At 37.3% G+C, this 25,529-nt stretch overlaps 1 protein-coding gene and 1 pseudogene across 10 annotated transcripts in view; one reads left to right on the top strand and one right to left on the bottom strand.

Annotated features, from left to right (window-relative positions):
- OXR1 (oxidation resistance 1) overlaps positions 1-25,529 on the bottom strand; it is a 531,828-nt gene that overhangs the window by 460,991 nt on the left and 45,308 nt on the right. The window lies entirely within an intron of this gene.
- Positions 1-25,529, top strand: part of LOC101434570 (small ribosomal subunit protein uS3-like) — a 37,631-nt pseudogene that overhangs the window by 252 nt on the left and 11,850 nt on the right.

The raw sequence follows: 25,529 nt of genomic DNA, 5'->3' as shown, positions 1-25,529 counted from the left end.
TGCAACCCAGGGAACATTATTGAAGAAAAATGGCTGAATCTGGATAAGAACAGAGCTTTTTGGTATTTTAAGTTGCCTATTCTCCACCCTCTCTTCCATCTCTGTAAAAGCCTTGAAACCAGACCCTGCACTCCTGGTACAGCCAGGGAGCAGAATACAGCTGGACCTTTTTTAAGAACTCATTTCCAAAAATTGTCATTATTTTACCTCTCTGGCGGTTCCCTGGAAGACCCCCACTCAAATACATGCCTGGATTTGACATGACTTGGAGCTTTTACAATACAAAAAGCTGCCTCCTGGAGATTTAACCAAGAAGGTACCAGACGTACACACTGAAAACTGCAAAAATTGTAGAAAATATTCAAAAAGACATATCATGTTCATGGATTGGAGGACCTAATATTGTGAAGATGGCAATCATCCTCAAATTGATCTACAAATTCAATGCAATCCCTATCAAAATTCCAACTGCTTTTTTTTTTCACAGAAATTGACAGGCTGATCCTAAATGCAAGGGACCCAGCGGAGCCAAAACAATCTTGTAAAGGAACACAGTTAGAGGACTCACACTTCTGATATATCAAAACTTACTATGAAGCTACATTGATATATATATATATATCCACTGAGTTGTTATACTTTAAATGGTGACTTTTAGAGTATGTGAAAGATATTTCAATTAATGAAAAAAGACCCAATGGGTTGCCAAAGGAAATGCAAACTCTACAGACATATATGGTAGGCCTGAGTCTTAATTATAAGGCACAGGTCTCCAAAACCTAATTGAACCTTTCTCAGCTTTTCCTAAGATGAGTCTTTGTACTATTAAATGCATGCAGTTTCCTACTAATGGTTAATTTAAGCATCAATAAAAATCTAATCCTTTATAATAAACATTGCAAGCTCCTTAGACCTACAAAACAAGATCTTAAGTGTTTGCTTTTGTTCCATAATATTTTAGAAAGTGGGAATGCAACTGGAAAAAGAAACGTGGCAAAGACAGATTCTTAAAACAGTATATGCACAGCTCAATATGTAAGTTGCTAATTTATCATAGCCTAAATTTTTCCTTGATCTCCTTTCATATATGCTTCCCAATTCCTTAACATGACTTGATTTTATAAATTCCTAAATCCAAAACAGTTAATACTTATTTTATGAAGAAAAGAAACCAGCATGTGGAGAGTATAAAGGAGGGTAAATGTACATGCGCATATACCCTATTCTTTCTAAAAAATATATTAATAAATATAGTGAATGGTGTTGAATGCATTCCCTTATTTTATGTAATGTATCCCCTTACAAATTACAAATAATAAGATTTCCAAAGTGGGATTTATAGCATTTCCTTTCTTAGTTCATCAAAATTTAAAAGGCATCATTTTATATTATATTTTTATTAAAAAGCTAATATAAGAATCTGCTTTAAAAAATTTTATAATTTATTTCTAAGGTTCCTCTAAGACACTGATTGCAATGTGTTACCAAAGGAATTACATGTATCTGTATGTATTTCAAAGACAAATAATCTACAGTAATGATAATTTATTTGTGAAAAATATTTGAAGCAATTTTTGAAACATTTCATTTTAATCAACTAATGGAAAATATCCAGTCATATTTGCATAAAGTTAATTTTAAAATGTTTTGTTGACATTAGATAATGAGAACACGCTGCTGTTTCTGTCACTGGAAGAGTTGTTTCTTTGAGGCCTAAAGACAAAGTAAATTTAAATATTTATAAGGAAGGGGGAATTGTATGGGGGTAGTAGATTAAAAACAAAACCAAACAAGTCACAAGCATGTCTTAAATAAGGCAGTCATTTATTGTATTGAAATTATTCTGGGCAACTCATCAATACTACTAACTCACTGCAATATATAAGCAGAGTAACTTCCAAAGTCTAAGACATTTACAGTGAACCAATGTTTCCTCTTAGCACTTCAGATACTTCCTTTAACTAACAGTTTGTGAAACCAGGTGATCAACCTTAGAACAGCTATCTTATGGCTATCAAAGAAGAATTCTTATTTCCGAGTTGTCAAGAAACAACTCCACATTTTTGTAGGAGAACTGCTAAACTATTTTACTGTGGTTACATCACCCTGGTTGAATGTTTCAAGGTTGATCAAAATGAGAGAGCCACTAGCTTTCTGAACTTGGATGGCATAGCTTGATGACCTCAATTATAGTGCCCTGCACTTATAGTGGATTATGCAGGAAATGAAGGAAATGTGGGGTCTTGAGAAGACAAGCCATGCTCTAGGAGGAATTCTTAACACCCATTGGTCAAAAAACCCATGCGTGGGGGAAAACATACATATACACACATCCAGAGAAATTTCTACCCATGAGATAATTCTTATTTTTCATCTTATAATCTATAAGTGAGCCTGTTTTCCTTTTTCAGTGTTAAAGAGAGCTTTAATTGAGCTACACAGGTTGGTCAGAGAAAACTAAATAGGCTGTGAATAAATCACTGCAGAAAGAACTCATTCTGTAACTCCAAGGACCCTGGAGTGAAATAGTTCCTTCCAAAGAGTCTCCAGCACTACCCACAGTGAGGGTGAACTAAACAAATACATGAGGAAGCCAATCCTATCTTGAGGAATGAACAGTTGTCCTTATCCGCCAATATTTGTACAAGTCACAGCTAAGTGACTGATACTGTGTTAAGTATAGTAAATGTAAGTAAGATATAATTACTAACCTTAAACAGTTCAGTCTAGGGTGGGGGAAAGAGGAAACACTATGAATAAAGGTCAAGAAATACAAAACAGAATGGCACATTCTTTGAAGAACAGTTTACATCCTGTCGCCTTGGCACTTTAACACTTCAAAGAATACTAAGTGATAGAACACACACAATATACACCTTACACCAATTTAGTGTTTCTCTTTCTCCAGGAGTTCTGGGAGGGCCACGTAATTAACAGAGGAGATTACCATTTGAATGCAGGAAAAGCATGCTTCTATTTCTTGAGAATAATTGTATACAAGCTGCCCATGGTTCTTGGAGATTTACAATTTCTAAACTTAAGCAGTTTTAAAATTCAAGTAACTAAACTGTAGAGCTGTTAAAAGTCATTGCCATTTGGCAACAAAAAGGACTGCGTTAGATATGGGAATTTGCAATTACTGTTGTTCTTGCATCTCCCATTTGAGAATTGCCCTTCCTCTATCCAGCCATTTTACCTTTCCCCACTTCAGATGGGAACTTGGCCCATACTAGCCTGGCAGTTTCATCCCTCTGGATATAGATTTATCAAGGGCTAGGCACATGGCCAAGAAAAGCCAAATATAGCCCTTTCTGTGTATACTATAAAGAATAAAGGAGAGGGAATCAGTCTTTCATCCGGCATCATTAGTGAGGGCCATTCTCGCCTGGGGCTGACAGAGCGCCATCTTTGTTTGATGTTGCCTGAGAATTACGCCAAAAGCAGAAGTTAGTAAGGTGAGAGACACACACAGATATTTGGAATCCAACTGGTATCATTTTAACCCCTTAAAACAACCCCACACCCTTTAGGCTTCCCATCCCTGTTTTAGTTAAGTTCATGTGGATTGATTTTCAGCTACTTGAAGCTGAAAGAGTCCTGATGACCAATGTGAGAACATTAATAAATTATATTATTCTCTTTGAAAACACAAAATAATAGGATACTGTGTACAAACAAATACATTATATTGTGAAGTAATCTTATATTTTGCCTATCAAAAGGTTAACTTGGTTATGAGCTTATACTCATAACTTTTTGGCACTGAGTAACCAACTATTACAGAACCTTGAGGTACAAAGGCAAATAAATAATCTTTTTAGAAGAAACACTTTAAAGAGAGCCAGTGACAAAACAGACTAAAAGATATTTTCTCAAAAATATAAAAACAATAGGAATCTGAAGATTTCAACATTTAAAACAATGTGGAGAGCTGCATTTAGCAAGTCACATCTTCAACTGAAGACGATGTGAAAACATAAGTGAATCTATTTCATGAATTATGCATTGCATCAGACTCTCATTTGGTAAGCATACTGACCTCTGCTATTTTTGTGCTGGTGTCTGTTGTACTCCCAATTAATCAGAAAAGAAATGTGCATAGTAGACAATAGATAATGTTAGAATTAAAGACAGGAAGCTGAAAACACTTATAGTAATTTAACATTTAAAAGCATAAAATTAGTTTTGAAATTAAAATGAAATCAAAGAGCAGAAGCAAGAAGTAGTCTCATTTTGGTTCAAACTATCATTTTTGAGAGGACATAAAATTGATCTCTATATTTTTATTCTCCACAAAATAGTGCAAATGCAAATGAGTTGATCGATATAGGTTCTGCATTCAAACTAAATTTAACACATTTAAAAACTCCTGGCACTCAGATACAGGAGAAAATTTTTACAAAGGACTCTTCATTATTGAAATTAAAGGCCAATCTTTTTATCGAAGATGGAAAATGAAAATGATTATATATGTGTGTGTGTATATACATATATATATATGATTCTCTTAAATATTAAAATAAAGGAACACTTTACAAAGTATGTATTAGTTTCTAAAATAGAAAGTTCTCAGCAGATAAGTTAATAAAAAGGCACCATTTCCTATAACAAAGCTCTCATCATGTCCCTCAACTTCTGCCCATTATCTCTTTGACTTTATTTCCTACCGCTTTCATCTGCTTACTCTGGTCCAGTCAAACCAGCCTCCTTAAAGCCCTTCAAATGTTCTAGGCATGGGAAGCAGACTTGGCCCAGTGGTTAGGGCATCTGTCTACCACATGGGAGGTCCGCGGTTCAAACCCTGGGCCTCCTTGACCCGTGTGGAGCTGGTCCATGCGCAGTACTGATGCGTGTAAGGAGTGCAGTGCCACACAGGGGTGTCCCCATGTAGGGGAGCCCCATGCGCAAGGAGCGCCCCATAAGGAGAGTCACCCAGCATGAAAGAAAATGCAAGAAAATGCAGCCTGCCTAAGAATGGCACCACCCACATGGAGAGCTGACACAACAAGATGACGCAACAAAAAGAAAGAGATTCCTGTGCCACTGACAACAACAGAAGCGGACAAAGAAGACGACGCAGCAAATAGACACAAGAACAGACAACCAGGGTGGGGGGGAAGGGGAGAGAAATAAATAAATAAATCTTAAAAAAATAAAAATGTTCTAGGCATGATCCATCCTATGGCCTGTGTACTGCCTGTTTCCTCAGCCTGAAACTCTCTTTGACCAGAGAGCCACCCTCCCTCCCTCTCTTCCTTCAAGACTTATTCAAGTGCCATTTTTTCAAGAAGGCCTATCTTGACCACTCAATTTAAAATTGCCCCTCCAAGACCTCTCAGTTCCCCATTCCCTGCTCTATTGTATTTTCTCATTCCCTTTACCACCTTTTAACAAATTATACAACTTGATTCTTAATATGTTTTTATTGATTCCCTATTTAATCCAAACCCCACAAAAATGGGCAGGGATTGGTCTGTTAGGTTCATCAGGGGTACATTGTAGGTGTTCAGTAGATATTTACTGAGTGAATAAATGTAAGGTTGATTGTGATGATGTAGAGTGAAAATGAATGGCATACGGAGCCTACTTATTTGTTAGGTCACTTGTAAACCTCAAAATGTAATCAAATTAGTAAATCTAGCACTTGTATATATGAGGCAATTATAAGTAATTTGGGTCCAGAGAATACATTTGGCCTTAGAGGATAACAGAAGTACACCCCAGTGTTCAGTTGTTTGGAGTCACTTGTCTCAGAAGAGACTGAGCAAGTCAGGAGAAGGAAGGGGAAAGGGAGGAAAAAGGAGAACAAGAAATACTGCAGTTCCCACCTGTCAAAAATTGGAGGTAATTTCTTTGTAATAATGACCTGGAGAATGACTCCAAGACTTGCACTTTTAGTAATGTGGATAAGCTAATGTGGATTCCCTAATCTCTTTTACAAGACAAAGAAATGCTGGATAAAATCTACCAATAAAAAAATTATTTGGACTTGAAATGGAAAAGAAAAATCCCCAGGTCCTAAAAATAAAAATAAAATAAGAGAGAATGGTAAGCTCATGAGCTACAGCTGCAGGGACTGGGGATTTAACATACAGCATATAGGTCCTAGCAGCTTAGCAGACAAGGCATTTTCATCACTAGTGGATCAGGGATATGGCAGGAAACTGGAATAGAGGCTCCTTCCTAAAGCTAGAATTCTCAAAGGAGTTACCCCTCAGTGAAAAGGATACTAAAAGAACTCTGTCCATCGGACCAAGGCAGTGACAAGAAGCTTGTTTCTGTCCAGATTTCTAAATTAAATAGGAGAGAGGAAGGGGTCATATGGAGGGAACTAGTCTTTTGTTAGAAATAGAAATTCTAGGTTTGTTCATGTGAGGTACAGAGACCAAATTACACTGATTTCAGGGTTCAGGAATCTTGAAATTGAGAAAAAGAGAGGAGAGGAGATCATGGAAAATGACTTCCAAAAATTTTCAGGTTTCTTATTTGTTCCAAATATAATAGATATTTTTGCTCCAAAATAACTATTTTATCCCAAAAGTAAAAAAAGTTATATAGAAAGCAGAAATATAGAAATGTGTTCTTGGAGGATATTAGATATATGGGAGTCCCCTATATTCTGTATGAGACTTTGCTGTGATCTAAAACTTCTTGAAGACAAAACGAAAAAATAACACATTGGGGGAATAAATGGAAGAAAATGTCACTGTACATTCAGGACAACAGATCTTATAGTGATGAAATAACTTCATTATTTTTTATTATCCCAAATTATTTTTTTATTTTACTTTTTGTATTTTATTTCTTATTTTTAAAACTACCATTATTATTTCATTTTCTGATTAATTGTATTTGGCTGTTTTATTGGCTTCATTTTTTAAGAAGTTCTGGATCATAGAAGGGTTACAACTGTAGTAGAGGAGGACCATTTGTGTGGGGTGTCAGTGATGGGGGATACATGGGAGGAGGTTAACCTGGGCACACATATAGGGCATATAAATGTGTTCAAATGTTCCTGGGGCCTTGTCACAGTGGTGGAGATTCAAACAATAACTAAAAGAATATTGAATTCCCACACTGGGGAGCTCTGCCACATTCTCTGATAGAACAGTAAGAATCCCCCAAGTCCAGAGGCAATGGCTAGTAAAGGAAGATGGTTCATTGCCAGGCCCTTGAGATTGATGACTGTGCTTATGAAACTTTACTCCTGAAATTGAAACATAGCCTAGTATTATAGGATGCTAAGCATTACCTCCTGAGAACCTCCTTGTGGCTCAAATGTGGCCTCTTTCTAAGCCAAACTCAGCATATAAATGCAACAAATTCCCCCCAGCATAGGACATGATTCCCAGGATAAGCCTCCCTGGCCCTGAGGGATTATTACCAAACACAAACTAGCAATGCAACTGGAAAAAGACCTTGAACGAAAGGGATAAAGGTAAAGACAAATGAGTTTATATGGCTAAGGGACTTCAAAATGAGTCAGGAAGTCATTCCAGAGGTTAGGCTTATGCAGGTATCAACAGGATCTCATTGACTGCCAAATTAGAAACTACCCAAAATAGGGCTCCTGAGGGCTCTGGAGACACCCAGGCACTGTGATCAAGGCAGAAAGCTCATGAGTTTGGTGCCTTGCCAGTGGGCACTACTTTGGGGTTTGTGCTCCCCAGTGTGACAGAACTGGTTTTAGTTGTGGTTTCCCTAAACATGGCTCTTCTGTCCCTTCTGTTTGAACCTATAGTTGGTGCTGGAGTTGGTAGGTGTATGTCCAAGGACTTGAATCCTTGGGCTGTCCATGTGCCAGCTAGGCCATAAGCCTCAATGGAGTTGCAACACCTACTCTCCAGCTCATTGGACTCACCAAGGACAACTAACAAAGAAGTGATAATGGACAACCACAGTACCAAAGAACAGAGAGTCTGCAACTGCAAGCAAGAGAGTCCCATACATCAGCTATATGGAAGTGAAGGCCCCTCTCAATTAGAGACAGAGTGCACATTACCATCCCAGAATCCTCAGGATTGGGGAATGAACTAAAGACTACAGAGGACTTACTGGTATTCTACTACAGACTTATTGCAATTCTAGGAATGGAAGAACTGTTATCATTGATGTGGAGGCAGTGGCCACTGGAGGATCTGAGGTCAGGGACAGGGAAAACAGTGCAATACAGGCATTTTGGGGACTTGGTAATTGTCCTGAATGACACTTCAATGACAGATACAGGCCATTATCTTGCCATAAACTACAGAATTGTGTGGGAGTATAAGCTACAATGTAAACTATAATACAAGCCTAGTGGCAATGCTCCAAAATGAATGTTCATCAATTTAACAAATGTGTCACACTAATGAAGGATGTTGTTATGTGGACAAATGTGGGCAGTGTGGGGAGCGGGACATATGGGAATCCCCTATATTTTTTGTGTAACATTTATGTATCTATCTCTTTTTTTTTTAACTAAAAATTTTAGAAAAGAAATATGTCCTTATTGAAACCCTAGAGAATAATGAAAGCTTCTTAAGAAGATTAAGGTAGAGAATATGGGGAAAAAACTGAAAAATCTCTGACTTAGGGTAAAATAAAATTTTCTAACAAGCAAAATTTTAGTAGTAACTCTATTTTCATTGACTAGAGAAAGAAATCAGATTTCTCTTGCCAGAGGAAGAATTTAGGTTAGCAAATAAGACTCTCTATTTTCCAATATAGTTTTCAACTTACACTTTTTCTTGTCTTACTGGAATTATACTGCAGGCAATGCTACCATGTTAAGAGCCATGTAAACACAGGAAAGTTTACCTAACCAGAATACCTGAACACTCATCCTATATAATACTTTTCACCAATCTGATAAGATATAATATAGAATTTTCAGGTATTAAAAATCATCTTCATAAATACATAGTCCTTTTTCAAAACTACTTAGGTATTTTAAGGGAAATAGCTATTGATTCATAAAATTATCCATTTAGAATCATAGATTTAAAATTCCAAAGAACCTTATTATCCGATCCTCTTTTATCAGATGATAAGAACAAAATCTTGAAAGTAACTCATCCATTGCTACATATCAGGAGACCAAGTAGGGTATATAATCATATTACAAACAATTAAAACAGAATGGAAATGAGTAGTTTGAAAAAACACTTTACTTTATGAATACAAAGTTAAAACTTTAAGAGTGCAGGACAATCAGCAAGATGGTGGTGGAGTAAAGAGCTCCTAGAGTCAGCTCCTGCTACACTGCAGTTAGTAAACACCCACAGCAATCTGGAGCTGTCTGTAGCACCTGGTTGGGGTCTCCAGGAGAACAGAAGAGTATCCTGCAACATTCTTGAAGGAACAGAAGGGAGAGACTGCCCATCTGCAGAAAAGATTCATAAGTAGAGCACTCCACGCCACAGAGGCCAGTACCCATCCTCCACTGTAGGCACAAGCTGCCTTTGCTCCACAGCTGAAATTGAAAGCTCCACTTCCAAAAAATGGGGAAGGAAGAGATGGTTGGGCACCAACTTAAGTTACTGATTGATGTGGGCTATGGGTGGGAGGCTCTTTGTCTCTTCGGAGATAACCTTAACCTATGCTGTCTGTCCTGACTTGTGGGTGTGGGATGATGGGGGGTTGCAGTCCTGCCCTTGGTGACCATGGCAACGACTCCAGTCCCAGGAAACAGTTTATCAATGCAAACTCTATAGACTTTGAATATTCAGGGGAAATGCAAACCAAATGTGCTAAAAGCTTATCTAGAATGTATGAAGTCCATGCTAAAAGCTTACATAGGATGTGGAAGATATATGCTAATTCAAGCCTATTGAGAACTGAAACAAAAGAACCATTTGGCCTTTCTTCTCTGTATAAAAGGGACTCAAAAATCTTGTCCGGAGCTCGGGATTGAAACAGAATGCTCCCGAGTGTGGCCGGCCGTCAATAAACCATTTTTCCTTCTCAAAATCATTCCTGAGTCCTGGCCTCTCTATATGCAAATAATTGAACCTCTCTCAAATTCTACAACATGATGAGTAAATTCAGCAGGCTAAAGTATAATCCTGAGAACAGCTAAAGTTTGAGCCTGTCCAAGTCAGAAAGAGGCTGGTGGACGCCATCTTAACTCCACACCTGGCACAAGGGGAAGTGGGGTGGACTGAAAATCCCAGTGCTGTTGGGGACCGGCTTCTTTCCATCCAGGTCAGACTGCAGCTCTAGCCTAAGCCCCAGCACCACCTATCGCAGGGAGGAAGCTTGGGGTACCTGGGCCAGCCTGTCCAGGAAATAACTGGCCAAGTCGCAGCAGCTGGTGATTATCCTACTCTGGAGGTGCAAGTTGCCCCAGGAGCTATTCTGTGGCTAGAATTGGAAGCTCCATTTCCCAAAAATAGGGGAAGAGGAGAAGGCTGGCCAGCAATTTTGGCTACTAATTAGTAGACACAGCTGGCTAAGGTATAACCTTAGGAACAGCGAGTGGGTCAATCTGTCCAAGTCGGAAAATTTTGACTCTGCCCCCAGCATGAAGGGAGGCTGGGCTGATTGAAAATCACAGTGACAGTAGGTTTCTTTCACCCAGACCAGCCTGCAGCCCTAAACTAGGCTTCAGCCCCACCTCTGGGAGGGAAGAGGCTGGTGGACCCTATACCAGCCTTTCCAGGTAACTACAGGTACCTTTGTCTGGCAAAGACTGAATAACTGGAAGTCTGTCAGGCAACTGTGCTCATCTTGGCCCCACACTGCATAGATTGCTGCCCACACCTGCTACTCCATCCCTACCCCAGGGTGGGATGTAAGGGGTGTGAAGCTTCATCAGTCTCTCTGGGCAACTACAATCTAGGCCAGTATGACTTAGATTATTCCACACAGCTGTGATTCTGTCCCTAGCCCTGGCAAAGGAGAAAGTTGGGAGAAACTTCATTGGTCCCTGAGACAATGAGGGCAGCTTGAGCCTCCACAGTTTATAACACCAACTACATCCTTGGCTCTTACTTTGCAACCAGAGAAAGAAAGGACAGGAAGCCCTAAACTAAAGAGAGAAACTGCACCTAAAATAAATACTTTAGTAAGCCAAATGCCAAGACACCAACAAAAAATTACAATTCAAACCAAGAAACAGGAAGTTATGGTCCAGTTAAGGGAACAATATAAGCCTCCAGTCCAGATGACATAAAGGAGTTGCAATAACTAATCACAGATGTGCAAAAAATCTCCTTAACAAATTCAGTGAGATGACTAAAGAGATTAAGGATATTAAGAAAACATGGGATGAGCACAAAGAAGAATTTGAAAGTATACTTAGAAAAATAGCAGATCTCATGGGAATGAAAGGTCCAATCAATGAAATTTTTTTAAAAAACATTGGAATTATATAACAGCAGATTTGAGGAGGCAGAAGAAAGGATTGGTGAGCTTGAAGAAATGGCCTCTGAAAGTGAACATACAAAAGAACAGATGAGAAAAAATTGAACAAGGTTTCAGATACTAAATGACAGCAAAAGGCATGCAAACATACGTGTCATGGGTACTCAAGAAGAAGGAGGGAAGAGAAAGAGGAAGAAGGAATATTTGAAGATATAATGGTAGAAAATTTCCCAACCCTACTGAAGGACATAGATATCCATGTTCAAGAAGCACAACGTTCTTCCATCCGAAAAACTCTGAATAGACCAATTCCGAGACACATACTCATCAGAATGTCAAATACCAAAGACAGAGGATTCTGAGAACAGCAAGGGAAAAGCAGTGCATAACTTATAAGGGATACTCAATAAGATTAAGTGCTGATTTCTCACCACAAACCATGGAGGCAAGAAGACAGTGCTACAATATATTTGAAATACCACAAGAGAAAAACTTCGAGCCAAGAATCTTACACCCAGTAAGACTGTCATTCAAAAATGATGACAAGATTAGGATACTTACAGATAAACAGGAACTGAGAGAATTTCTAAGCAAGAGACCAGATTTTTAGGAAATTATAAAGGGTGTGCTAGAGCCTGAAAATAAAAGACAGGAGAGACACATCTAGAAGAGAGTCTAGAAATGAAGATTATATCAATAAAAGTAACAAAGTGTCAAAAGAGTGGGGAAAATAAAATATGACAGATAAAACGTGAAGTCAGGAATAAACTTAACCAATGATGTTAACCAACTTTATTCAGAAAACTGCAACTCTGTTAAAAGAAATCAAAAAAGGCCTAAATAACTAGAACAACATTTCATGCTCATGGATTGGAAGACTAAATATCATTAAGATGTCAATTCTACTCAAATTGATTCAATGCAACTGATAAAAATTCCACGAACATTGAAAAAAAAAATTGAAAACACAATTAGCAAATTTATTTGGAAGGGTAAGGGGTGCTGAATAGCCTGAAACATCATAAATAGGAAAAGCGAACCCTCATCTCCAGACTTTAAATCATATTACCAAGCTATAGTGATAAGAACAGTATGGTACTGGCATAAAGACAGACACATAAACCAATGGAACCAAATTGATGGTTCAGAAACAGACCCTCACATGTATGGTCAAGTGATTTTTGACTATTCTGTCAAAACCACACAGCTCGGGCAGAACAGTCCATTCAACGAACGGTACTCAAAGAACTGGATATGCATAGCCAGAAGAATGAAAGAGGACCCCTATCTCACACCTTATCCAAAAATTAACTCAAAATGTTTCAAAAACCTAAAACTTAAAACAAGAACCATAAAGCTTCCAGAAGAATTGTAGGAAAATATCAAGACCTGGTGGTAGGTGATGCATTCTTAAAGGAGATAAGAGGAAGACTGACATGGACTACCGATGTTTAATGTATGTAAAAGCTTTAATTAGCTTTATTGTAAAGTGTGGAAATGTATATAATGGATGGTAACAAATAGTGGTTAACAGCTATTTTATAAATGGGGATGTGGCTGAATAGCATAGTCTAGGTATGTAAATGCCAACTGACAGAATGCTAGAGAATAATCTAGGAACTGAATAAACAGTACAGCAGGTGGATGAGAATTGTGGTTGATGGTACAGATGCAAAAGTGTCCTTAGTGAGCTAGAGCAAATGTACATCGATACTGCAGGGTGGTGGGAATGTGGAGAAGCATAGGAAAAATACAACTGGAGTGACCTATGGACTATGGTGAGCAGTAATAATATAGTATTCTTGTATCTATGCCAAAGATGTACTGTGTTGATAATGGGGCAGTATGGAAAATGTGAGCCAAATGTACACTATGGACATGGTAACAATCAGATGATATAATCTTATCTGTAACAAATGTTCCACCACAGTGTGGTGTGGTGATAGAGGGGTGCAGTTTGGGAATTCTATCTATGTGTATGATTGTTTTATAAGTTTACAACTTCTGTCATAAAAAAATATATTTAAAAAATAATAATAGGGTGGGTTAGGGGGAAAATGCACCAAATGCAAGATAAGAACTATAATTAGTAGTAAGATTTTGACAATATTCTCTCATAATTTGTAACGAATGTCTCACGACAATGCAAGGTGTTAGTGGAGGGTTGACGTATGGGACCTTTGTATGATGTTATGCACGTTTGCTTTGTAAGTTCACAACTTTTACTATACACTTATTGTTTATGTATATTCATATATAAATGATATAAAAATAATAATAATAGGGTAGTTTAGGAGAAAAATACCTAGGTTAGTACTAATATTTTGACAATGTTCTTTAATCATCAGTTAAAAAGTTTTAACAACAATGCAGGGTATTGATGGTAGGGTGAGTTATGAGAGTCCTGTATGATGTTATATATGTTTGTTTTGTAAGTTCACAACTATTACTATACACTTATTGCTTATGTATGAGTGATAAACTTCAATAAATTATTTCAAATTGCAATTAAATATTTTTTAAAAACAAAACTTTAAGAGTGCACTCAATTCCAGCCATTCTAGTGTGTATAAGAGCACATACAAACACTCTTATCCTCATTTTTTGGTTTTGGTTTTTGCTTCTTAGGTTCGTAGCCACATTCATTAAATGACTCACTTGAAAACCATTCATTAAGTTCTTGCTGTGTTCTCAGACCTGTGCTGGGCATTGGAGAACCCAAAGTAGGATAAATTTCTGTTGGTGCTTTGTGTTTTCTCTGGCCTGACATACACTTACCAGATGTAATCTTGTCTACAATTTTCAAATAAGATGATAATTTCCATATATCATCTGCTTCTCTCTGGGTTTCTAAAACCTAGGCCCAATCAAATGCTACTTTTAGATTTATGTTATGCATATATCATGTGTCAGATTATGTTCTAAGTGCTGGATATATATCTGTGAGTGAGACAAAAATCCTGGCTTTCATGGAGGTTACATTCTACAGCAGTGTTTCTTACAACTGGCTGCAAGTTGGTATCACCCGAGGAGATTTTAAAGTGTCTGATTCTAGTCATACCCCCAGATATTCCAATTTAAATGGTCTGGAGTGTGGCCTAGGAATCAGGATTTTTTACTTCACAAGCAATTCTAATGTATAGCTAAGGCTAGGAACTATGGGTCTAATATATTCAGTTGCCTTAGTAAGCACAGTTCTTTTTTAGATAGACCTGAATTATCATTTTCCATAACTGTGAGCATAACAACTACTAAATCCTATGAGCCCGACTAGTGAATCACTGAGTCTCACGGTGGTCTTAGGGACCCCCAAAACACAACACAACTTTCAAGGCCAGGGTCAAATCCCATTTCTTCCAGGAAGCCTTGCCTCAAGCAGCCCTCTTGGAGTTGTCACTAAATTGCCTATCTCCTTATGTTCTCTTATGGTTCACTGATCTTTTCACTTATAAAAATCTTATTGGCCCAATGAGATAATTACATAACTCACTTGAAAACTATATAGCCAATGTTCTATCTAATCAGACAGCCAATAAAATTTATTTTAGAGAGCTAAATTTATGTTATTGGGAACTTTAATAAAATATTAATCAAACACTTTCAGATTTTGCAACTCTGAAAGACGAGAGATATTGAGTTCATTTGTATGCTAAGTTTAAAAACAAAAGTCAAAAGCAAGCCAAGTGCATAAGACACTATAGCCATATTTCAGCAGAAGATGTTTGTTTTCTCTTCCAACCATTTAATTGTTCAAATGTGCAATGGGTTATCTGTATACACTAATCTAATTTAATGGTTAAGTTCATAAAAAAAAGGGTGATTTAGAGTCCAACATATATCTTTATATGAAGCAAATATTATTCTCCTGCTTCTTTGCAAAGGGTATTCAAATAACTGTCCATATTCATCTACTAATCTACTATCCATTTAAATCTATCTCAGGTGCTTTCATAATCATAAAAATGTTAGGGAAATATTTTTACTTCTGAAAGAGACCGTAGAGATAATGTAGTCCAGTGAAAAAATGGAAGCTCAGAAAAGTTAAGTATTTTGGTCAGGGGCATACAACAATTTAAGAATAGAACTGATGCCAAAACTCAGGGTTATTAATTTTTATCTATATCCTAAATGTAGTAGCATAGTGTAATTCTTGTCTCTGGAAGCTTATAAACAAATCTTGTCCTAACACAAAAATATTCCAGAATTGTTCCTGGAATTGTTTTAAACATCCATATTCCTGGAAAACACATGGGTAGCCACAAAAGCTAGCAAAGTACTTCCCACATATTACTGGCAGTAAAGTGTTCCCAAATATTTCTGGGGGAGCCTTAAAAGTTGTGCCTATGGTTTGGTTGCCATCAATTTCCTGGTTGCTGCCATTTGACCACAGTGTTTTCTTTCCTCCTCTGTCACAACCCTCTCTACTAGGTAATGCTATGTTTGATGCTCTACATCAAACCACCCCTAGGTACCCCCAGATACATGCATGATTTCCTGGCACACAAAGCACTTCTATTGGATACCATTTTCTCTTGACTTAGAATCACTGGTCCCCTGGATGTGGTCACTGTGGTTGGATACTGCCGCCACTTCTAGTGAGCATTGTTAATTCATATCAGGCACCATGTATATCACATGCCAGACCCCTTTAAGTGCAATGGGAACACACTGAGTCCCTCGGGTGCAAGAATGTACAATGGTGCCTTTTATATGATAGAGGAGAACCAAAGCACATGACCTCATTTCTTACATATTATTAAAGTCAAAAGTCTCACATAGAACCCTCCTTCTCTCTGGGAAGCCAGATATTAATTCATGAGCAGATCTAAGAGTGGAGACACACCAGGCTATTCTTCCATCAAAACCACCCTAGGCTTTGCTACTGGGTCAAACTTTTAGTAATATGATTACACATTTTCCCTAAGGAGTCCTCCAATTCCTCATTCACAATGGTGGTGTTCGTTTTCCACTTAACACACTGAAGAGACATTCTTCCATTAAAAAGACAGACTCATCTTGGCAATGCTTCTTGGGAGGGTGCGAGATGGAGGGAGACATGCAGCCAATTTGAACTTTTGACAGAATATCTGGTCAAAGATGGTACATCCCCACCAAATACTATAATTATTAGCAACCAGTCAAAATGTTCACCCACGCCTATTATAACTCCAAAGAAGCAAAAAAAACTGAACTTATTATCTCATATCCGAGGGTGTAAAAGATCAGTCACATTAATGGTCATACATACATCTCTGTTCTACTTTTATTTTGTAAACAATACAAATGAATTATGCTTAGATTAGATCTTCTAAATTCATTTTTTGCCTGATCCTGATACACAATACTTTCACTTTTAAAGAGAATTCTCTTTCATGGCAACTTTAATAAATAGGTATAAATGTTCTCATAAAGAGCAATTAAAATAAAAATAATCTGTGCATAACTGCACAAAAATGTTAATGTAAAATGTATTTTAAGGTTTTCTTCTTTATGGACATCTTCCTAAAACATTCAGGTCCAAGGGAAAAACATAAATCCAGTGAAATAAACATTATTGAGTATTTCAGACTGATTCAGGAGTTGATTTGTGTGAAAAAGAACAGTAATAATGGATAACATGCTTTGAATATGTAGTAACTAGAACTATGCAGTGAATGCTTGCATATATTATTTCCTATAATCTTCACAGGTACCCTATGTCATAGATAATATTATTATTTTACAGTTGAGGAAACTGAGAGGGCTTAAGTTATTTGATAAAGGCAAACAGCAGAGCAGAGGGTCATACTCAAGAAATCTGATTCCAGTCCTGGGACTCTTAACCATTACACCATATTGTCTACTGTGGGTAGCTGATCCTCTGTAAAAGATAACTCTAGTTGGGGATGGGGAGGACAGAGCTAACACTCATGCATATTGGTTCACAAACCTTTTCTCTGCCTACATAATGCTCTTTCATACAGTAATGTTTTATTATCACTCACTTATTGTTTAATTGAACAAATAAGGTATATAAAGTTATATAAACAGATATTACAGCAAATTTGTTTTCCAAGTTACTAATTCGAGGCTTCTCAACAACAGATTGACCTAAGTTTTTTACCAACATCAAACACAACAGATATATGGTAGTTCCCAGTTAAAGAAGTGATTGCTTCAGAACTCATAATACCTAATTTTAACCCCTAATCAGGAGAGGTAAAAGTAATTTCAATGAAAATGAAGTTCAAGGTAGAATCTGAATCTGTGAGCTTGGTCTGTGGGAAAGCCTAACTGTTCCACCTCCTCAATCTTACTTCTCACTGCTCACCTAATATTTTTTCAAAACAGTTTTAGCATCATTTAGAAATTGTTGAAAATATTCTGTTTTGTTATTGAGTAACATCTAGGGTTGATTGGTCCATCTGTATCTTCCACCCCTACTCCTGCCCGCAACCTCATCAATATCCACCACCCAACTTTTGTTTCTTACCTGTTCCAGTTACACCGTGGAGGACATATTATTGCCAGTCACAGGCCCACCTTCAGAGGACCTCCCTCAATGTGGAGACTCCATTCCATTAATCATTGTAGAAAAATAAATGTGCTAAATATAACCTAACTATATTTATTCTTTGAAGGTGAATCAACACAAAACATTCAATAGAGGAAAAAAATATACTCTAAGCCACTTGCCTTTCTATCACCAAAATGAAAACTTTCACCAAGCTCAATTTGTCAGTGGATTCCAAAGGTCATTTTACTTAAAAACTGCTATTTTCAAAATACATTTTTCAGAGACAAACCAGATTCCAGATTTGAAAGAAAAATCGTGCTCTTATCACATGAAGTACTGTAGATTTGTGTTCCTAAGTCTTATGCAGAGATTAATCAACATCTTTAGATTTCAAAACACTATCAGCAAGTAATGACTATTGACTAGAATGAAAGAAAGGAAGGGAGAGAGAGAGATAAGGAGGAAAAGGGGAAAGAGAAGGAGGGAGAGAGGGAGGGAGGAAGACAGAGAGAGGAGAGAAGAGAGAGGGAATGAGACTTCAAAATTACTTATGAAAAGGAGCACATACTCAACAAATTCTTAACTGATCCAATACTACCTATCTGCCCTATATGCTAAATGAAAGGGGATATTCAATTAGCACCATTATAGATAAGGCAGTGTAAATATGGGGCAGGATAAAATGTTATAGTGCAAGTTTCATAACCCAACCAACTGCTCCCCTACTCAAGGGTAAAAGGTAGAAACAAATACTTAGAGACACCTAACTCTACAACAAGTACATCCTGAAAGCAGTGAGAGAAAGAAGAAATTGTTTGTGGGGAGAGGGAGGAAAGGACACGAGGCACAGTTCGCAGAGTCCCAGAACTTGATGAAGAGAGTTGGACACCTAAATAGAACCTTCAGAGAAGGGATTTTAGGAAGCCTTGCTAGGCAATATGTGAAAGAATTGCTTCTTAAGCCTCCTCAAGATAATAAAAGTTGATATTACTGCCTTTTATGGAGCCAGATTTCTGTTACTTTTGAGTGGGTTGTCATGCTGAGATGTGTTTAGGTCTTCAGTATTTTAATTATATTGTTGCCATTGTATTACTTTTTAATTATTTATTTAATTTTTTTTAATAATATAAATATAGGGTACAAAATTCAAATGGTATAAAAGGACCTACAGACATTCCTATATCCCAAACACCCAATATTCCCAGAAATATTCTAGCATACACAAGCATAAATGGTAGCACTATATGCTTTGCTCCTTTATTAACAATGTATCTTTGAGAAAAGTGATATAAAGCCATTATTTGAAACAGCTTCATATACCACTCTAAGACTATACCATAATTACTTAGTCAAACTTAGTCAAATATAATATAAGTCCATTATATTAATGGACTTAAAAGTACCTTTAAAACTTCATTCTGGATAGGGTCCATTATTTTTAAATAATAGTTGCCACTGTTGCAAGACTTTCAGTCTGGAGACAAAGTCCTGACAAAGAAGTACACATTTATTTATTTTGTTTGTTTTTCATTTCATTATTTTATTTTTTTTAAGTGTATTTTTTTGAAGATAGATAGATCACAAAAAAAATGTTACATTAAAAAATATAAGAGGTTCCCATATATGCCCCCCCACCCCACCCCCACTCCTCCCACAGCAACAACCTCTTTCATCATTGTGGCAAATTCATTGCATTTGGTGAATACATTTTGGAGCACTGCTGCACCACATGGATGATAGTTTACCTTGTAGTTTACACTCTCCCCCAGTATATTCAGTGGGTGATGGCAGGATATATAATGTCCAGCATCTGACCCTGCAATATCATTTAGGACAACTCCAAGTCCCAGAGTGGACTTACTGGTATTCTACTATAGAACTATTGTGTCTAGTAATGGAAGGAATTGTAGCACTGATGTGGATAAAGTGTCCACGGTAGTTGCTGAGAGCAGGGAGAGAGCAGAAGAGGTACACATTTAAAGGGGCATTCACTCGCAGATTCTCAGTCTCACGTCAGACTTTCTCAGGCTTGGAAATAAAGAGTCTTAATCTTCCACAGCACCCACTGCTAAACTTCAACTAGGACAGGAAATACTGCTGATCTGCAATTATTCCTGATTAAAGTTTGTTGATTTCTAACTTTGGCTAACCAGCCAATTCACAGAAGTGCCCACAGCATAAAAAATAAAGGATAATCGTTATTCCTCCTGTCTGAGGCTACTAAGGAATCCATTTATCTTCAGGGAGTTATTCTCTCAAATATTCTCCCAGAATGCTGCCTAAGAGGAAATGGCTGCAGCTGCTTCTTAACGTAATTTTTGTCAGGAAGATAAGTTTCCTCATTGAAAGAGTAAATGGAAGAAGAAAAAGTCTTCTGCAAACTGTCATATTTTACAAGAGGAGCCTTTTAAAATTCCCTTGGAGTTTGATTTTTGTCTTATGAACTGAAAGAGCTTTAATTGCCCTACTTCAATATAGAAGAAATATGGCTTGCTTTCTTCAGTCCAAACCTAGACAAAAAGTTTAATTTAATGAAAGGCTACTCCCTCTACAAAATAGCTTTCCTTCCAGAGATAAAGTTGGCCAATAACCAGTCTAAAAATATGCTGCCTTTAGTGGAATGTGATTTGCTTTAGTCAAAGAAGTCACTTTTCAGTCCCCTCCTTTGGCTTCTTGGCAAAGGGGTAGTTAAGCTGCTTCTTTATCTTTTTCAATAGGTAGAGCTATATTTCAATGGCCATCAACTATCCCAAAGACTTTTGGATAGATACCAAATTCTAATTTACTTCATATGTAGTATTAAGGGAGATCTCATGGAAATGAAAGCCTGCAAGGCAATCAGTTTAAAGAAAAGAAATCGATATGAAACAATTTTAGCTAATTTAATTTTGTAAGGGATCTTTATGAAACCCATCAGGGTGGACTAAAGACTATAGTAAAACATGGGTGGAATGCAACATCTTGGGAATATAAAACTTCCTAGAAAAATTGACTATTCAAATAGTCCATTAAATCATTCAGATTAATATCCTCATTTAAAAATGGGAGACATTTTGGATATTTTCTCCCTTACTGACTGGTGACAGTTATAGATTTATTCATTTCAATAATTCAGCAAAGTTTTATTTACCAGCTTTATTGTGACAAGCTTTAGAGATGAAAAGATGACACTATATGGTACCTGCTCTCCACAAGACTAAAAAAACAGCAAAAAAGCAAGGTGTCCCATAATAATTGTGTAATAGATGCCATACCTGTGATGTCAATAAAGGAGTATGGAAACGCCAAGGAGAAAGTAATTCTGCCAGCACTAAAAAGAAAGAATGATGCAAAAAAGCCTTCACACAGAGGGCAAATTTGAGCTGACCCCTGAGGAATAAGTAAGAAATTGTTGCTGAGGCATTTCAAAGACAACTGGGTGAGGACTGAAAGTCTATAACTTTTGAGGAAGGGCAGAAAGCACGGGGAGCAGAAAAGAAGAAGGTTGAAAGGCAGATACTGTGGGGAAAAAAGCTAACAAGATAGGTTTTTGTAAGTTCTTGAATACTATAAAAAGAAATTAAAATTTATGTGAGGTTCTGAGAAGCTGTCAAAGATTTCTGAGCAAGTATGAGCCTTCAAACAAAGACATTGGTTAGAAAGGTTACCATGACTTTACCATTTGACTAAATTAAAGTTGAAGCAAAATGATAGTTGCAATAAATATTACACAACATAGCTTTTAAAAAACACATTTTCTTACAGCTAAATTTTAGTTCATCAATTCTAGGGCAGAAACAGGAGAGAACCTATCACCAATTACTTAAGTCATTTCAATTTCTCTATTTTACACTCAAATAACAGCAAAAATTTTTTAATGTATAATATTTGTTACTATAATTCTCAAATTTGAATTTCTATTTGAGATATCTATGTGTAAAATATGTGTAAGAGGGACTAGAGTGTGACAATATTAACATTATTTCTGTCAGAGTTGTTAGGAATATATTAATTTTATCTTTTTACATTCAATTTTATTCTTTACAGAACCAGTTCATTTCCTTTTGTTGGTTTTCCTTTTTCATCCTCTTTAATGGAAGAAAGGAAGATTGGAATCTTGACACACACTTTATTGTAACAAAATGCAAACACATATATTCTAAGTTTTAATTTTTAGAAGAAAAATAGAAAATCTCCAGCTACTTGTTCTGGAATTTAGTTAGAAAAGATGAAAAAAAAAAAGCAAATGAGAGTTCTCCTACAGAAAGATATTCTGAGGTACCCTGCTGTGTCAGTTAGATCCTACAGCTGCTCAAAATAGGAAATCTCCGGAAACACTGTGCTGTGTAATAGGAGAGGAGCTCTCTCTTTTTTCTGACTGCCTTGCTCCAATAGTGTCCTAGCTAGAAAGTCATTTTGGGGGCAAGAGCCAAAGGAAAACACAAATTAAGGTTATACTTCAGGTTAAAATGCATTAATATGACCAATAATTAATGTCAGACCTTAAACTTAAGACTATTCATATACACAAACATGAAATCCCTTAGATTATACCATAAAGGCTTAATTATCTAAGTCATCTTGACCCAAACTTTAATATATAAAAAAATACCAAGGTATGTTGTACACTGGATAATAAAATAGCATTTAAAATTTTTGCTGTGTCTTTTAACAGAGGAAACAAATACATCAAGCTTTCCTAGCCTAATGTTTTATTTTGTATTAAGGGAGAAGTGCGACATTAAATCTTTACAGGGGTCCAAATATAATGAAGAACAAGAATATGCTTTAATATTGGAGGTTCATTTATCTTCCTTTGTTAAAAAAAAAAACACTCAAAGCAAATGCTTATAACCCACAATGACCAAGAGAGGTAATAAGATTGCAGATGAATGCAAAAGGTAATGAGGTAGGATTGTTCAAAAAGCCCTGCCTGTCTTCAGTGGAGATTCTTTGCAATAAAGATTGATTACAGTTTCAAGGCAGAATATATGTCATTATTCTTCAGCTGTCCCGTTCTGGGAGGTTAAACTCCTCCTTGGCTATGTTATTAGCCTGTTTCTGTCTATACCTGACATGAGAAAAAGCCGCTTTGAATCATGTATTTTACAAATGTACCCTTATACAACCAAAGCAACAGATAGGTTTGCATTGGGATATAATCGTCCAATATGAGTGCCTGTATTTCTCCAATTATCAGATTTTTCTTTACATAGTCCATTACCAAAGTTGAGTGCCATCAATGATGCATATATAATGTATGGATTTACCATAGTTATTTGACAAAAGCCATTATAAAATCACACAAACCACATGAGATCAACTACCTACATGGTCTATCTACCTACAGATAGACCTACAGTCAAACGGCAAGTCTAGTAGAGATAACTCCCTCAGCTTTTATTTATCTGAGAATGTCTTAGTCTATCCCTCATTTCTCCCTCTTTTATCTGAGAATGTCTTAATCTCACCGGATATAAAGTTTTGGGGGGACAGTGGTTTTCCTTCAGCACTTTAAATATTTCAACCCACTGCTTTCTTGACTCCATGGTTTATGATTAGAAATTGTGCTCAATCTTATTGGGTATCCCTTGTATGTAACACATTGGTTTTCTTTTGTAGCTTTCAGAACTCTCTCCTTGTCCTTTTCATTTGCATAGTGCTGTCAGTATATAATGAGGTGCATTTTTCTTCATGCTTATCCTGTTTGGTATTTTTTAAGCTTCTTGGTTGTGGCTATTCATGTCTTTTGTTAAGTCTGGAAGTTCTCTGCCATTATATCTTTGAATATTCCTTCTGCTCCTTTCTCTCTTTTTTCTCCTTCTGGGACTCCCATAATGTTTATATTGCTCTTGATGGTGCCCCACAGCTGTCTTAGGCTATTTTCACTTTTAATATTTCTTTATTCTTTCTGCTCTTCAGCCTGACTCATTTCAAGTGTCTTGTTTTCAAGTTCACTGTTTCTTCTGCCAGCTCCAATCTGCTATTTTTTTTTAATTAATTTATTTTATTTCTTTCTCTCCCCTTCCCCCCCACCCCAGTTGTCTGCTCTCTGTGTCTATTTGCTGTGTGTTCTTCTTTGTCCGCTTCTGTTGTTGTCAGCAGCATGGGAATCTGAGTTTCTTTTTGTTGCGTTATCTTGTTGTGTCAGCTCTTCATGTGTGTGGCGCCATTCCTGGGCAGGCTGTACTTTCTTTCGCACTGGGTGGCTCTCCTCACAGGGCGCACTCCTTGCACGTGGGGCTCCCCTATACGGGGGCACCCCTGCATTGCAGGGCAATCCTTGTGTGCATCAGCACTGCACATGGTCCAGCTCCACACGGGTCAAGGAGGCCGGGGGTTTGAACCTGCCCTAACCACTAGGCCAAGTCTGCTTCCCTCCAATCTGCTATTGAAACTTTCTGGGCAATTTTCATTTCAGTTATTCTGGTCTTCAATTCCAGTAGTTCTGTTTAGGTACTTTTAAAAAATTTCTCTCTCTTTACTAAGACTCCCACATTGCTTGTGTTGCTGCTTTTGCCTGGAGGACGAATTCTGGGAGGAGGGGCACACAGGGGAGGACTTTCTCAATTTGGTCTTTCTCAGCAAAATCAGGGCTAGGAACCTACAAAGCGGATGAAGACTGGTTGCAAAGTACCCTATGGATGGAGTCAGAATGGATGTCCAAAACTTCTCCCATGACTCCCCAAAGCTGAGCTTTCCTAGCCTGTACAACAAATACAGCCCTTCAACTTACTCCCACAGCCCTAAGGAAGTCCTGTGTCTTTAAATCTCCACACCTCTGCCCCTCTCTGGGGAGGGTTGGAACAATAGCTTCTGCCACCTTTGTCCAGGGCAGACTGAAACAATAGCAGCCTTCAGAGCCAGGGCTCAGCAATCCAAATTCACTAATCAAATGCCATATTTAGTGATCAGCTATGCACTACCCTGGTCTTGGGGAAGAGGATTTTTGTCCCTTTCTGTCACCAGCCATTATCCAGGGGCTGGACCCCATGGCAGCCTGCCTCTAGAGTGGGGGATAGGCACTGGTAGCCGTGGCACAGAGAGAGCAATCTACAGTTCTTTCCCATAGTTTTTTAGCCTCTTCTTCCTGCTTTTCCCTGGATGCTGTACTGTGTTCTTCTACCCTCTGCAGTTTCAAAATAGTTCTTTCATATAGTTCCTCGCTGTGTAATAGTTGTTTTGGTGGAAGGACTGAGTCTTGGAGCTTCCTACTCTACCAGTTTCCCCAGTTGCCCCATGATTTTTTTAAAGGCTATTTTCAGCCAGGTTTTATACACCCTAGCCACGTATTATTATGTCAGAAGGTTGCCACCCATTTGTAAAAGGCCCCAGGTATTTTTTCCTGGGATTTAAAAACATATCAAGGGGAGCAGATATAGCTCAGTGGTTGAGCACCTGCTTCCTGAATGTGTGAGGTCCTGGGTTCATTCCCTGCTACCTCCTAAAAAAATAAATAGGTAGCATATCAAATAAATTTTATTAATTTCAATAACAAATAAAAAGTTTAAATATTACTAAGACAGGGAAAAGGGAAAGAAAATACCATTTGATATCTACTATTTGCCCTGTGTTATATGCTTAATATAAACTCTTTTACCCAATATTTTCAGCAATCCTATGTAATACATATTTCTTTACCTATTTTACATAGAAAGAAATGCAGGCTCACAGAGGTTTAAAGGAAATAAAACAAGTATTTACCTAA

The sequence above is a fragment of the Dasypus novemcinctus genome, chromosome 14 (genome assembly GCF_030445035.2).
Source record: "Dasypus novemcinctus isolate mDasNov1 chromosome 14, mDasNov1.1.hap2, whole genome shotgun sequence".
NCBI lineage: Eukaryota > Metazoa > Chordata > Mammalia > Cingulata > Dasypodidae > Dasypus > Dasypus novemcinctus.
The sequence above is the reverse complement of the archived record's forward strand: the minus strand, read 5'-3'. Positions and strand labels throughout refer to the sequence as shown.